The sequence below is a fragment of the Empidonax traillii genome, unplaced genomic scaffold (assembly GCF_003031625.1).
Source record: "Empidonax traillii isolate 1590-97213 ecotype Southwest subspecies unplaced genomic scaffold, ASM303162v1 scaffold519:size850040, whole genome shotgun sequence".
In the NCBI taxonomy this organism is placed as follows: Eukaryota; Metazoa; Chordata; class Aves; order Passeriformes; family Tyrannidae; genus Empidonax; species Empidonax traillii.
Window position 1 is genome coordinate 40,720 of NW_020955712.1, and position 15,086 is coordinate 55,805.

The window sequence follows — 15,086 nt, forward strand, 5'->3', positions numbered from 1 at the left end:
CGCTGTTTGGGGAGGAAGAGAGTCGGGGAATGTCAGTCTGAACTCTGTCCCCTCTTAAGAAACACAGGGGAGAGGTGCCTGGAGCAGGTTTAGAGTCCAGGAGTCATTCTGCCCCATAAAAGTGCCCAGCACAAGCTCTGATGGCTCTGCTGATGGGCACTGGCAACCACGGTGCTCCAGGTGTGAACTGCCCTCTCCTGGAAACGCTCAGAGAAGTGACAGCCAGTGTGCTTGGGCTTTGTTTCTGGTTGTCCATTCCTGCCTGCTGTCTTCTCATCCACCAGCTGATGTTCCTGCTACTTCTGCTGTGGCTGATCCAGAGGAAAAGCATCTGTAGTGCCTCGCCCACCCCGTGTCAGTGCCAGACAGCTGATTGTCAGCCTGCCCGCGGAACTGTCTAGACCCAGTGATGTGCTGTCAAATGCACAGAGTTAACAGAGTGATAGGGGAGAATGTTTTCCCCGTGAATCCTCTCTCAGTCGTGATCTCAGAGGCTATTTGTGTCAGTGGCAGGTACAACATTTCCAGATGAAGACGCGGTTTGATGAATCAACTCTGCTTCTTTGAGATGTTCTAGGTTGCTTCTCCCCCCCCCCCCTCCCCCGAGTCCATCCCTTTTATCACCTTAGGCTTAAATAAATTCCCCAGGAACATGCAATGCTGCAGTTACAGGTAGTTTGCACTTATTTAACAGCTAATGTCAGTAGATAATGGTCTCCTGCTGCTAGATAAAGTCAGAAGAAAAGCTGTGGCAATTTACAATTGGCATGCGCTAAAAAATTAAGGCTAGTAGCTTGGAAAGAAAACCCTTCTATTTTTACACAGAACACCACTTTCTCTTATTACCTTGCTTCTCAGCAAAAGGGTGAGTACCAGCACCATTTACAGTTCCAGATCAGCAAGGCTGTCCCCATGAATGAATCCTGCCATTCTCCTCTCCTTTCTTTCTGCCCCTTTTGTTGAGCATGATGATGACTTAATGGTGTCTGATAGGGCTCAAATCTCGACCCAGCTACAGTCTCATCTGGATATATTGGCAAAGGCTGTCAGGTCACTCATGAAATGCTTCAGGTGGAAGATCCTCCCTGCTCTGAGGTGGGAGCTGCATCACCACGGCCACTGTCTGTGGCAAGAACAAACCCTGGAGAGGGAAGGTCAGGGAGACATGGCCAGCCTCATTCCCGTGAAAGAATACTTGTAGCACATTTTGGTCTATAACATATATATTTATTAACAGGCTAGACCTGTGCTGGCTTTTGAGGCTGCCTTGGGGCTTCTTCCAAATCCCCACAGACAGGTGGTTGGATGCACTTCACCAAATGTTAGAAGTTAGACATCAGAGTCCGAGTTATTCACCCTAACTGTCTAGAGGACAGTTCATCTGGCCTGTTTTAGGGGTTGTTTTAGGGTGGGATGGATAACCCCCCACCGAGAGCTCCTGTTATTCTGCACTGACTATAAAGGAAGCCTCTTAACCTTTAGACACCTCAGGATGCTTCAAATCTTCAAGCCTGGCTCCAGATATGCAGCAGAGCACAAAGGGTCCAAACCTGGGGGGTCTAAAACAGGAGCTGGGCCTAAACCTGACCACAGCAGCACGACTTTCCCCCCCCTGCAGCACCGTGAGCAGGTCAGCAGTGCTTGGTGCGTGCACCACACTGAGGAGCCACAGCCGGAGGCTCCGGCTGGCGTGGAATGAGCAACACCCAGAGAGCACCAGACTTTCCTCTTTCAAAACAGGGCGGGCACGTGAAAAGCGCTGCTGCAAATTGTCCCTTGGCCTGACCTAAATCCCAAACCGTGCCCAAGACTTGTCTGGAAAAGTGCAGCTGGCCCAGGGCCCAGCCTTTGCCAGGGACTGCAGCAGCCAGGGAGCGTGGACAAGGGAGCTCTGTGTGTGCTGGGCTTTCCCATTTGCATCTTCGTTGTCCTGGGATGAGACTGAGCTGCCCCAAGGCTTTGGCAGGCTCTCCTACTGTAGAGCAGACCTGACATCCTTCTTAAAGTTACTTGGGACTATCCTTTGGTAGGATAATACATACCAGGCAGCAGGCTGGGGCACAGAGTGGGTGTTTTGGGGTTTTATGAAGGTTTCGTGTTTGGGTTTGTTTGTTTGCTTGCTTTGTTTTGTTTGGGGTTTTTTTTGCTTTGATTTGACTTTTTTTTTTTTTTTTTGGTAATGTACTTGGAAAAAAAATCAGTTCCAAACATCTTCAAGACAATCACAAGATCAAACCTCAACTCTCCAAAGGCAGACTGGCACACTGTCATAATAAACTCAAGAATTAAAATACAGATCTGTTGACTGTGAGGATGTCTATCTGGCATGGGAATCTCTGGTGTAACACCACAGTGCCCAGCGTAGCTGGGAAAACTGTGTGACAAGCTCAGGACAGGGATTGATCAGGGACCTCTGGAATTCCCTTCCTTGCTGCTCTTGCACAACATCACTGCCTGCCAGCTGCTGCCTTTGCCTGCTGTTCTTCATCCTGCATATTGTGCGTTTGCATTGCAGTGTGTTCAGGGAGAGAAGACTGGGAAACCTCAGTAAAAAAAAATTTATTTCACCTTTTTGATATTTCATTTCTTCCTGTTCGCACAGCTTAGCATCTAGATGCCAGGTACTCTCCTATGGGAGTGCCAAGGGGTCCTGCGAGGGGATTTTGGATTTACTTCTGGTTATATCCAGAGTAACCCCTGCTTTTGCTGCCCTTTGTGTCAGTGGGCAAGCACCCATATTTGCCAGCTTTCTCCCTGACAGCAGCTCCATCCTGCAGGAGGCGAAGGAGCTGCTGTGTGGTTGCAGCTTGCATAGACCCCCCACCATCCTTCACAAAGAGCCAGTAATTGTTAAATAAATTATATGCTTTATTGTCCGCATGTTAATAACTCTAATCCCACCTCCAACTACCAGGTTTAGAAATGTGATTAGGGAGGATTATACCTCACCTAATGCCTAATCGGTTGTCTGTTCCTAGCTGGCCTTTTATTTCCACACACGCAACACAAAGGCTCTAATCAAACATCTTGCACGCATGGAAAATGCCGAGCGAGTTAAAAATCAGTCGAGTGAGAGCAGGTAACAGCTAGAAACCAGACATGACTGACACATCAGCCAGTGTGGTTACGGCCCTGGGCAGCACCCAAACACTCCCTTCACACCCTGACCATTTATTTGGACTGAATTAAAAACCCAAAAGGGTTGGAGGTAGATCTCCACCTGACTGGTTTTCTGGTTTGGGGTTTGCCTTTTTTTTTTGTTTGTTTTCTTTTTCCTGGACAAAATGTGTTTTTCTTTTTTTTTTTTTTTTTTTTTTTTGGTTTGGTTTGGTTTTTTAAATTCCCCACACAGTTCTTGGTTTTGTCTTACTTCACCTAGGGAAACATGCACACCTTTTCCAGCCACACTGGTTGGTGAGTGCCACAGTTCAAGAGCTGCCCTCACGGCTGATCTCTGAGCACGGCTCCTTGCTGCCTGCCTTGATATGAGGCTCAGTTGCCACAATGTGGCAGCAAACATGAAGCAACATCCCAGAGCAGTCCAGGGGTTGAATTTCAGTGAGTGGAATCGTAGGATATTGTGCCTTTCCCCGCTGACCACGCAAGCTGAAGTGACCCCCCTACTTCTTCACACGAGCACCCAGAAAGGATCAAATCTTCCCTTCACAAAGACAAGGGCAGGCAGGCAGAACCTCGTGGAATTCCCCAAGTACTTACAACACCAAGGGAAATGGATTAATGAGAACCAGTAGTGTCTAGAAACTCTTAAAAAAAATAAATAAATTAAAGGACCAAGCCCTTCCCTGCCATAGGGTTGCATAACCCTGTTGACACCGTCAGCAGGTTATCCTTAGCTCCTCTTTCTTGGAGCACCAGGACTCTCTGCTTTCGCCTCCCCTTGACACATACACGCCCCTAGCAACTGCTCCTGGCCAGGCAGGGCCAGGGGGACCCAGCAAGAGGTCACAGGGGTTAGAGTTCCTCTCTAGTAGTGCCGATCCAAGCAAGATTTATCAAGTCCCTGTACTGCAACAAGAGAAGGATGTGTAGCTGTGAAGAGCATGGAGATGCTGCCAGGGCTGGAGCCCCTCTGCTCTGGAGCCAGGCTGGGAGAGCTGGGGGGGTTCACCTGGAGAAGAAAAGGCTCCAGGGAGACCTGAGAGCTCCTGGCAGGGCCTAAAGGGGCTCCAGGAGAGCTGGAGAGGGACTGGGGACAAGGGATGGAGGGACAGGATGAGAAAGAATGGTTTCCCAGTGCCAGAGGGCAGGGATGGATGGGACAGTGGGAAGGAATTGTTCTCTGTGAGGGTGGTGAGGCCTTGGCACAGGTTTCCCAGAGAAGCTGTGGCTACCCCTGGATCCCTGGAACTGTTCAAGGCTGGGTTGGACGTGGCTTGGAGCAACCTGGGATAGTGGAAAGTGTCTCTGCCCATGGCAGGGATTTTGGGGTGAGATGATATATAAGGTCCCTTTCAACCCAAACCACTCTTATCATTCCACACATTTTGTTAAAACTAAAAAATAAAATGAAATATAAAATAAATAAACCCCACATTTTCAAGTGGTTTCATGTTGTTGGTGTCTTTTCTTTCAATAAAAGTAATTATAATTTTCTTTGAAGTTTATAATTACAGCACCCTGCTGAGGTCTGAAGAGCTGATAGCCCTGTGGAACTTGTGAAGAGCTGGTGACATTGGTTTGCCCACAGTGCTTGCTATCAGGAAAATGGGGGATTATGATGGGGGGAGAAGAAAGGAACAAATATTTGGCAGAGAACTGAAATGACACCCTGAAGAGCAACATAGATGCAAATCAAAGCTTGATGATCGAGAAATACCCAAGGATTTAGCAATTCTGGATCAGAAAGAGGATTTCAGCCATGTATTTCAAATCTCTAATCTCGAGCGAGCAAGTAATCTAAATCCACCTAATAACAGTGAATGAAATTATAGCTTAGCTAAGTAATTACTCCCTTTTTTTCCCCCTTCATGTCATTCAGAATAAGTATCTTTCATGAGCTTTCATTGAATCACTAATTTGCATTGCAGTGATTTTAACTGTTGAGTTTTAAGTATCTGTTTTGTGTGCTGGTCAAAACCAAACTTGGCCTCTATTTTTGGCTTTCAGTGCTGAAAGAAAACCCCACTGGACACCCTGTTGCTGATGTAACACGAACTGCTTCCTTGCTAGACCTCTGTCTGTGAATTCACCCCCTTGGCTGATTCAGAGAATTACAGGTGGGCACTAACTGTTGAAGCAGATGGACAAGGATGGGTCGTGGTAGAGGCTGTATCCAGCCACCCTGAAGTTTGATCTAACACAGTCCAGAGATGCTGCTACAGCGGTTCCAGTGAGGCAGCACGTGAGAATTCCAGCTGAGAACCACCGTAAAACACAGTTAAACTCACACAGCAGAAGCTGGGAAATGCTATGCTAGCAGCTGAGCACAAGACTGAGCTTGCTTGTGCCTGGGCACAAACTTAAGAGTAAGTTCTGGAGGAGAGGAGTCAAGGCATATTTTTAGATGGCCCATCCTTGGCAGTGTCCAAGGCCAGGTTGGACAGGATTTGGAGCACCCTGGTCTAGTAGAAGGTGTCCCTGACCATGGCAGAGGGGTTGGAACAAGATGATCTCAAAGGTCACTTCCAACCCAAACTATTCTGTGATTCACAGAAGAGAGACACAAAGAGAAGGGAAACATCTGCGGACCTACTCTGTGGCTGAGTGGGGAGAGAGAGGCAGTGACCAGAGAAACCCAGGTCTGAGCTTTGCTAAGGAGTGCAGGAACCTGAGCCTACACTTACTCCATTCTGGTATATGCTGTGATTTGCCTCATAAGAGATTTCAGTCTTTGGGAAGAAAAAATAAACCATAACCCCAAGGAGTGGTGGCTCAAGGAGGATGGTGGTGGTGGGATGCCTCCTGTAGCCAGTGCCTGCTGGGGAATCACAGGATGGTTTGGGATGGAAGGGACTTCAAAGATTACTTGCTTCCAACCTCCCTGCCACGGGCAGAGACACTTTCCACTAGACACAATTAATCTGCCTCACCAGGACAGCAGCCTTATCCTCCTGGAGAAGCCAGAGCCTGGGTGTTTCAATCTCTCCACACAGAAAATGGCCTTTAAGGCCATGTCCAGGAAGGCAGCAGAGGTCTGGGGCTAATACACAGAAGTTTCCAGCATAGACACCATCTCACCAGCTGTCTGACAACTCTCAACACCAAGCAGGGCAAAATGTTGCCAACTTGTTCGCTTCTCCCAGTGAAAATTACTTCCCCATCAGCCTCCAGCTCTGTCCTCTGCTTCTGATTGATCCACAGGCGGCTTTTTTTTTTCTTCTCTTTTTTTTTTAGCTATCAGACTTTTTTCCACCTCTCTGCCTTTTCAGGAGATGAGAATTCAGCTGCTGGATGAATGCTGACCTGCAAATTGGAGGAAGCGCATGGCAAGAAGGGGGAACCTGCTTGTGCCCTCCTTGTTCTTGCAAGGAAGGAAAGCAAGACAAGCAAACCTGCACTTCAAAAAGACAAATTAGACAACTGCAAGATTCTTTTTCCCCACCATTATTTGTATTTTGCCTCAAGCTGTATCTTGGGTGTGAGGATGAGTGTTAGGAGCAGGGACATTTGAGGGCTTCAGTACACAAGGTCTAGACAAGCAGCCTTCAACTCAGATTTTTTTTAGAGCAACATTAGCTTCTGCAGAGGCAGACTAGGCCACAGAGATGTCCTTCTCCCCTCACCACCAGTCCCTTCTTTTGTCCTTGGTTTGATACCAGAGTCCTCTGTGGCATCGCTGGTGTCACGCAAAGGGTTCACTCTGTCAGGGCCTCTCCTCCAAGGCTGGAGAATTCGTAGGCCTGTTTCTTGGTTGGTTAAAAATAAATAGATTTTTCTCTCAAGACATAATAGTTTCCACTGAGAATGCCAGTGTCCCCCACAACTGTCCTTCCTTAGATTATAAGAGAACTATGCAAGGACATTGCTATTCATCTTACCATGTGTTTTACCTTCTCGCTAATCAAAACCATCCCTGTTTTCCCTCCCAGAAGCTGACATGGGCTCCCATCCCAGCTTGCCTTTGAAGTTACAGATTCTGACTTTCACTGTCTTTTCCCTCCCAGCCCCTGATTTTGAAGCAAGGGATCATCCAAGGGACACCAACGTGTGTTCGCTCGAGAGCCCTCCAGCTCTGCTCCGGAGCACGAGCAGGCGAGACCGATGAATCAATATTCACCCTTCCTCTCCAAAGGCAAAGGCTTGCAAACCCATCCAGCTCCAGCCTGGGAAGCAGGGCGCGTGCCAGCAACTCTCAGGGAGACAGGCAGGCAGCTGTGCCCATCCCAGGGGCAGAATTAAACCCCAGTGACAGATCCGCCCTCACAGGAGAAACAGATATGCAGGGATTTCCTGGGACAAAAATACTAATATTCCAGGAGTTCAGCTAGATGATCCTTGTGGGTCTCTTCCAGCTAAGGGTATTGTATGATTCCAACACTCATCAGGAGCCTGGGGGAAAGTCACTTTGGGAAAGAAACTGCAGCTTTCTGGTGCTCAGGGTGTCTTTCTAAAAGCTTCTCCTCCAGCTCTACTAGAAGTTATGGGTTTGACACAGAACCCCTGTCTTGGCAGATGATTTGATGAGCCATCAAAGCTGCCAAAACTCCCTCTGTAGTCAGTTCTGTGTTTTGTTCTGCCTTGGGTACTTGTCACAGGACAGGATGGATTATTCCTTGGCCAAACCTCTCCTTACCAAACACAGCAGCAACCTGGCTGCCAACCCTAGAGGTAGTCCAAGGCACCCTACGCAGAGAAATTCTACATTTTGGGTTACAGAAGGTCGAACAGATGACCTCAGTGATGGGAAGGTCACAAAACATCAGTCACACACGAGGGTTATGGCTGAATCTTGATCCCTGCACCTGGAAGGAAGCAAACCCAGTCCTTCAAATTTCAAAGTTCTGGTGAATTTACGACATAAATTATTCATTGCCCTAAACAAAGACGCTCTCTTATCTACCTCATCTCTACTTGCTGGAGCAATAAATATGGCTGCAATTAATTCTGGTGCAGAAGAGCCAATGAAATGAATTCTCTCCCATAAACCTTTCCTTCTGCATCCTATTCTAAGGGCACTAATGAAAACACATTGCCAGAAGGTTTTTTTCAGACATACCATCATGAACTATGAAGGCACTGGGGACAAGTAGATGCAGATCCTTCTCAGGCTTTGGTCCTGCAACAGCAGAGACAGCAGCAGCTCTGTTCTCTTGCCTTGGCTGAGCTCAAGGCTTGCAGGGGCAGAGAGGGACACCTTCCACTATCCCAGGTTGCCCCAAGCCCCATCCAACCTGGCCTTGGACACTTCCAAGGATCCAGGGGCTGCTACAGCTTCTCTGGGCAACCTGTGCCAGGGCCTCACCACCCTCACAGCCAGGAATTCCTTCCTAATTTCCTATCTAACCCTGCCCTCTGGCAGTGGGAAGCCATTCCCCTTGTCCTGACCCTCCATCCCTTGTCCCAAGTCCCTCTCCAGCTCTCCTGGAGCCCCTTTAGGCACAGAAAGAGACTCTCTGGAGCCTTCCCTTCTCCAGGTGAACCCCCCCAGCTCTCCCAGCCTGTCTGCAGAGCAGAGGGGCTCCAGACCTCAGACCATCTTCAAGGCCTCCTCTGGACTGGCTCCAACAGATTAAGGCCCAGCAAGACACATCTCTCCTTACAGTCAAAATTCCCCATCTCTGCCTGAGCAGGCAGCTCCCTGGGTGCCAGCAGGGATGAGCACATCCCTGCCCTCCCAGCACCGAAACGAGCTCCCCAGTCCCTCCCTCCCCTTCTCCATTCACAAATCCCTCCCCATCCTCGGAGCAGTTACAGAGCCATAGCTGGGAAGCAGCATCCCAAACAGCACAGCTGATAGGTGCTCTCACACCAGGCTGCCCCACCAGGGCCCAGCAGTCCCAGGTTAAGCGATAATCCTCACTGCGGTGGATAAAGTCACTGTTTCCATTTTACAAACAGAGGAGAGAAGGCAGAAGGATCAGCTGCCTTCCCTCAAGGAGCCCAGACCTCAGTCCTGGACTCATATGAAACTAGTTTCTGTCTAAGAAGGGAGATGAGGCGGGTTACAGCTGCGAACTGGAGATCACAGAGTGCCTGGTGTAGGCTGGAGGGAGAGAACACATGGTAGTTTACTAAATCTAAGGAGCCTTAGGTCCCCAGCTTTGTTCGAGGCCAATACTCCAGTTTTTCTGGATAGAGTGATTTTTCAAGCCAAAAAGTGGGCTTTCAAGCATTTCCACTGACCCTTTGCAGGATGCTGTTGTCCTCTCTCTCATCTGGGCTGGAGGAACGTAGTGAAAGCCACATTCAGCCCACAGCATGGCATGACGGCGGTACAGACCCCACCCTCCTCTCCCCAGGTACGTAGGATTAACTGAGCACAGCCCAACATCCCTATTAAATGATTTGGGCTGAGCCTGTGGAGCTTCAGCTGGTGGTGTCCCTTATTAGCCCGTCATTCAGCACATCCAGCACACCCATGGCTGTGGGTGCACACACGCAGCCTCCTGCCTCTCTGCTCTGCTCATCCACACAGGCAATTAGTACCATGCTCTAACCCATCCTGGGTGTTTAAACGTGTTGGGATCTTCAGTGGGGATCAGTGAAAGCTCTGAATGCTGGGGGCAAAGGACCAGGAGGGTGAAAAACAAAGGGACAGGGTATGAAATGAATTTTCAAGACATTCTCCATTAACCTGCCAATGCAGAGCAAGCAGCCCCCCAAAAGTGTAATTATTTCACTCATTCCAGATGTTTACCTGGAGAGAGATTGCACTCCCCTTGAGACCAGGAGAAGCCTAGCCAGGAAGCAGGCACAACAGTGCCACTGCTGTGGGTGTCTGACCTAGACGAGCTGAATCCCTTTCCTTCATCCACTCTGTTGCTGCCACCTAGGCAGGATATGCTCCCACTGTGCAGAAACACTCAGCACCTTCTGGTTTCCAGTGTGACGTTTTGCTAAGCCTGCTGGTGCCCTGAAAATCCGTTTCATGATAAATTTTGCAAGTGCAACCTCCTGCCTGATAGATTTAGAGAAAACAAAGGGTCAGTGGTGCCCTCCAATGCCCCGTCAGCATCCTCCTGCTCGAATTTTAGCTGCTTCACATCAGGAGCCCATTGTAAAGGGTCTGTGCTTCTCTCCAACACCCCCATAACATCCTCATGTCCCATTTTGCTGCTGCTGGGCACAGAGACACTCACCCCACGCTTTCCCACACAGACTCTCATGTCAGAGCATCCCTCCCACATCTCTCCAGGCCTCTCTAAGCCCTACCTGCTCCCACGTGCTCAGATGCCCATTCTCCTCCCCTGAAGGCCCATCGAGCCATCCCCCCCGTGTGGAAGGAGCATATGGCCGGGCAGATGGGGTGTTAAAGCAGCAGCTGGCGAGGGGTGGCTGCAAACAAGGAGTGTGACATGGACACATCCCAATGCTTTGGACAGCCCTGCCTGATTTGGGGGGCTCGGTAGCAGTGGCTGCAACCCCTCCCTGCCGCTGGGATTTACTCTGATGCTGCTTGCAGGGGCACCAGGGAGGGAGAGATTCCTTCCTTGTTGGCACTTGGAGTCATCTTCGTGTTTCATTCTCCCCCATTTTTGCACGTTTGCTTCAGAGCATCACCAGGTGGGACATGGGCAGTTACCTCTGGTGGGTTTTTTTTTTTTTTTTTGGTTTGGTTTGTGGTGGTTTTGGTTTTTTGGGGGTTTTTTTTGGTTTGGTTTTTTTTTTTTGGGTGGGGGGATGTTGACATCCTTCCACCCTCAGGGATAAACCCTCACCATGGACACCTCCTAACGTAGAGCACGGTCCCCTGAGGCAGTCACAGCCACAAGTGTCCCTGACGTGGCTCCTGCTGCTCTCACCAGCTCATCTCGGCATGGCCCCCTCCAGAAAAAGTCCTCTCTTGTTTACTTTCCTTTTCCACCTTGTTCCAAATTTCTTCTTCAGCAGCTGGATGGTAATCTGCACAGTGACCAGCTGAATCAGACAGGGATGCTGGGGACAAGGAGTTGGGGTTTCCTGGGGATGCTCCCTCCTAACATTTTATTCACCAGACTGATGAAGCCCTTGCCAAGGTCAGCCACTCCCCAGGGATGATTTGCACTCATGCAAGGACCATGTGTAAGGAGGGGTAGGCTGGCAGCACACACACAGGTACCTGTGTGCTGCAAGGGCACCATCAACAAATCCCTGGCCCTCCCTCTGTCTCAGTTCCCCCCAAAAAAAGAGAAATAATACTGTCTTTTATGTAAAATCTGGTGAGGATAACAGCTAAATGCATATTAGATGTATGTAGGTCTGTGTATGCATTTAAACATAGAGTTGTTGAATCTACTTGAAAGTAGATACATATATTATCCACCTTGCCTGTTCCTGCTCCAGGGAAAAAGGATCCCAAGTGCTTGGAGCTGCAATAATCTCTGTCAGGGGCTAAGCTGATGGAGCACAACAAGCAGGACACTGGGCAGCTGTATGAGCAGCACATCTCCACGTGGGGACTACCCTCAGCTCCCAGAACCACAGAATCATTCAGGTGGGAAACGCCCTCCAAGATCACTGAGTCCAACCATCCCCCAGCACTGCCAAGGCCAAGACTCACCCATGTCCCCAAGTGCCACATCCACAGGGCTTTTAAACCCCTCCAGGGATGGGGACTCCACCACTGCACTGGGCAGCTGTGCCAGGGCTGGACAAACCTTTCCATTAGGAGTTTTTCCCTCATATCCAACCTAAAACTGCCCTGGCACAATTTGGGGCTGTTTTCTCTTGTCACATGGGAGCAGAGCCTGATCCCCCTCTGGCTCCCCGCTCCTGTCAGGGAGTTGCAGAGCCAGAAGGTCCCCCCTGAGCCTCCTCTTCTCCAGGCTGAGCTGCCCCAGCTCCCTCAGCTGCTCCTGCTGCTCCAGCCCCTTCCCCAGCTCCGTTCCCTTCCCTGCACACGCTCCAGCCCCTCAGGGTCTCTCTTGTCCTGAGGGACCCAGAACTGGACACAGAACTGGAGGTGCAACCTCACTGTCTCCCCACGGGAGATTTTCTTCCACCTCCCACAGAGCTTCCACTCACTCTTCACTCTACTCCTCCAGCTCCTCTCTTTAAATCTTGGTGTGTCACAGCCTGGCTCTTTCAGCCCTGCAGCAACACTCAGAGCAAATTGCTGCTCACCTTCACTTCTGATCCAAGGACCATGTCTCAAAAAACGTTAGTGGGAACTTCGTATTTCCAACTGATTTTTCAATGAACACGTCATCCAAAAACCTCCAAACACATCCCATAGAAGCTGCTTAAACGAGAACCCCGTTTCTGAGAACTCAGGGGTGAAGCCTTAAATGTTTCCCAAACAGTTCAAAACTCCAGATAATGTCGCAGAAGTTGGTCCCACCAAGGCAGCCCTGTCCTGTTTGCTATGGAAACTGAGTTAACAGCTACACCTTAAAGACAGGCAGGTTCCCTACGAGGATTTGCCGGAGGTTACCCAAGAGCAGAGAGGAAGGTTTTAGCTGACAGACAGGGTCTGTCCTTAAAACCCCAGCCCCTGCCTGGCTTGGCTGTGCATCTCCTGCCTGCAAATTGGCTGCCTGAATATCAGATGGCTTGAGGCACTGCATGAACTATTAGGAAGCCTGATCGGATTTGTGACATCTCAGTCAGTGTCGACTCTGCAGAAAGAAAGAAATAAAATAAAACTTCGGGGGTTGCAGCTCGGCACTGCTGTTTGGCTTCTTCTTTGGTTATTTGCATTTATGGTTTCCGGCCTCAATTTTTAAGGAAATGAGCTTTATATAATTGCATAAGATTTATAGTCAAGTCATCTCTACTTGACTAAACTGGGCAAAATTATGAGTGGTGCCATGAGGGGAAGCAGGAAATATCAGCTGAGGCCACACTGGGCATCAGAGGGTCCAGTCCTGGCTTACCCCCTCGGGAATAATCTCCCAAAAATCAGGGTTCCCATGAGGCCACCGACAGCTGAGGCACGTTCCCAGCCTCACTGGCCTAATTATGTGGTTGTGGTTAACTCAGATGCAACAAATTCTCAGAATCAAAGAAACATTTAGGTTGGAAAAAGACCCTTAAGGTCACCGAGTCCACCCGGAGGGTTAACCTCCCCCTGGATGTGGCACAGGTTTGTATTTCCTCTGCCTGGCAGGGCTGAAGGGCAGGGGTGGGTGGATCGTGCATGAGCTGGTGCAGCTGAGACCCCAAAACAGCTCCAGGTGCGGGTACCAGCCCTCTAATGCCACGGTGCTGATAACACCAAGGCTGTGGGTTCGACCCCCTCGGGCCATTCACGTAAGGGCCGGACTCGACGATCCTTGTGGGCTCCTTTCCAACTCCAGCGTGTTCTGTGGGACTTCCAAGTCCCCAGCAGCCACCTCAGTGGCAGAGCTGCCACCGAAACCACCACACGAGGGCAGTCCAGGTTTGAGTGTGCCGGGAGCTCCGCAAAGCAGATGCAGAGACATCATCAGGGGGAAAAAAAAAAAAAAAAACACCAACCAAAAAAACCAGTTGTGCTTATATATGTTGGGTTTTTTTTCCCCCCTGCACAATATTTCGTGCTGGGCTTGGGGGCATCACCAAGGGGCTGCTCGTCAGCCCACGCACCCCTGTGGTGACAGCCCAGATGCCACATGAAGGGTCACCCAGGGGGGCCACCACAAAATGGTCTGTCACCTCATCTCACCACCATTTGACCACAGAAGCGTTTGGGCTGGAAAACGCCCCACAGATCGTCAGGCCCAAACATTAACCTGCAGCCCCACAGCAGCATCAAGGACACACGAGCCACTCAGCGCTTCAGGTAACAGTTTATTTTCTCCAGGGTGTAAGATGTGCAGCAGGTACGTGTACAGGACCGCTGTTTTCTTAGCCAAGAGGAGTCGCAACCAAACAAGAGACTGAAACAAAGAAACCTAAAACAGTATCCTGCCCTACAGCAAATAGTGCAAGTCATGTAAAACATCAGTTCAACACAGGAAAACAAGGAAAGGAGGAAAAAAAAAAAAAGGTATTTCCAAGCCACAGGTATCTTCTCTCCTTCTGGAGGAGATCCCAAAAGTGGGGCTGGGAGGTGGGGAGGGGCTCAGTTCAGCTGGGCTCGGACTATGTGGGGTGGGTGGGTGTGTATTCTACACGAAGGGGTTTTTTTTATTCTTTTCTTTCCTTTTTGTTTTTGGCTTGGAAAGAAACTCAGGTGCAGACCAAGGAGGTGTCAGAGGCACCAAAAGGCAGTGGCAGACCCTAAAGCCCAGCTGTGGGTGACCTGCTGCCAAACACAACATTTTCTTAAAACGAGATGGTTTGGGGCTCTTGCCTCGTTTACTCACTTATCTTAAAACTTTCCTCTGCAACCACAAAATCCCTCAGCTTCAGGGCACTGAGACTGTAAATAAAGCACTAATCCCCTCCAGAATGGGTGAGAAAGGATGGGGTGGCACTGCAGGTCCCAGGGGGGCTGCAGGCAGACCACGAGCAGAGCATAGATGGGGCAGCATTTGCAGCACCACTGGTGTCACTGGGAGTCCTGCTGAGGACCACATATCCGACTCTAAAACATTTTAGGCCCTCTTTTTTTTTTTTTTTTTTTGTATGCAATTTCTCTTGCACAACTGCAGGAAGAGGCTTTTGCAACGCCCAGCGAAGGGTTTTGAGCCAAGGGCAAGGAGCTGCCCACCCAGCCCCCTGCCACTTGCACTCGGGAGATGCTCCTTCGGCAGCAAACCCTGGTGGAAGCAAACGCTGCATGTGCAGCATCACCCCAGCCCTGGTTCCCCCTCCATGGCCTGGATGCTCCAGCAGATAACAGCAGCTGTTCAGGGGCAAGCGAGTGGCCATATGTTGCTGCTAACAAGCATTTACTGAAGCCGGTTCCTTTCTGTGATTCCCATGTGTCTGATTAATGCACAGCTCCTCCAAGCAATTTTCAGATTTTTCACTCTCCCCCTTGCAAATCTCACTTTTTTTTTTTTTTTTTTTTTTTTTTTTTTTTTTTTTTTTTTTTTTTTTTTTTTTTTTTTTTTTTTTTT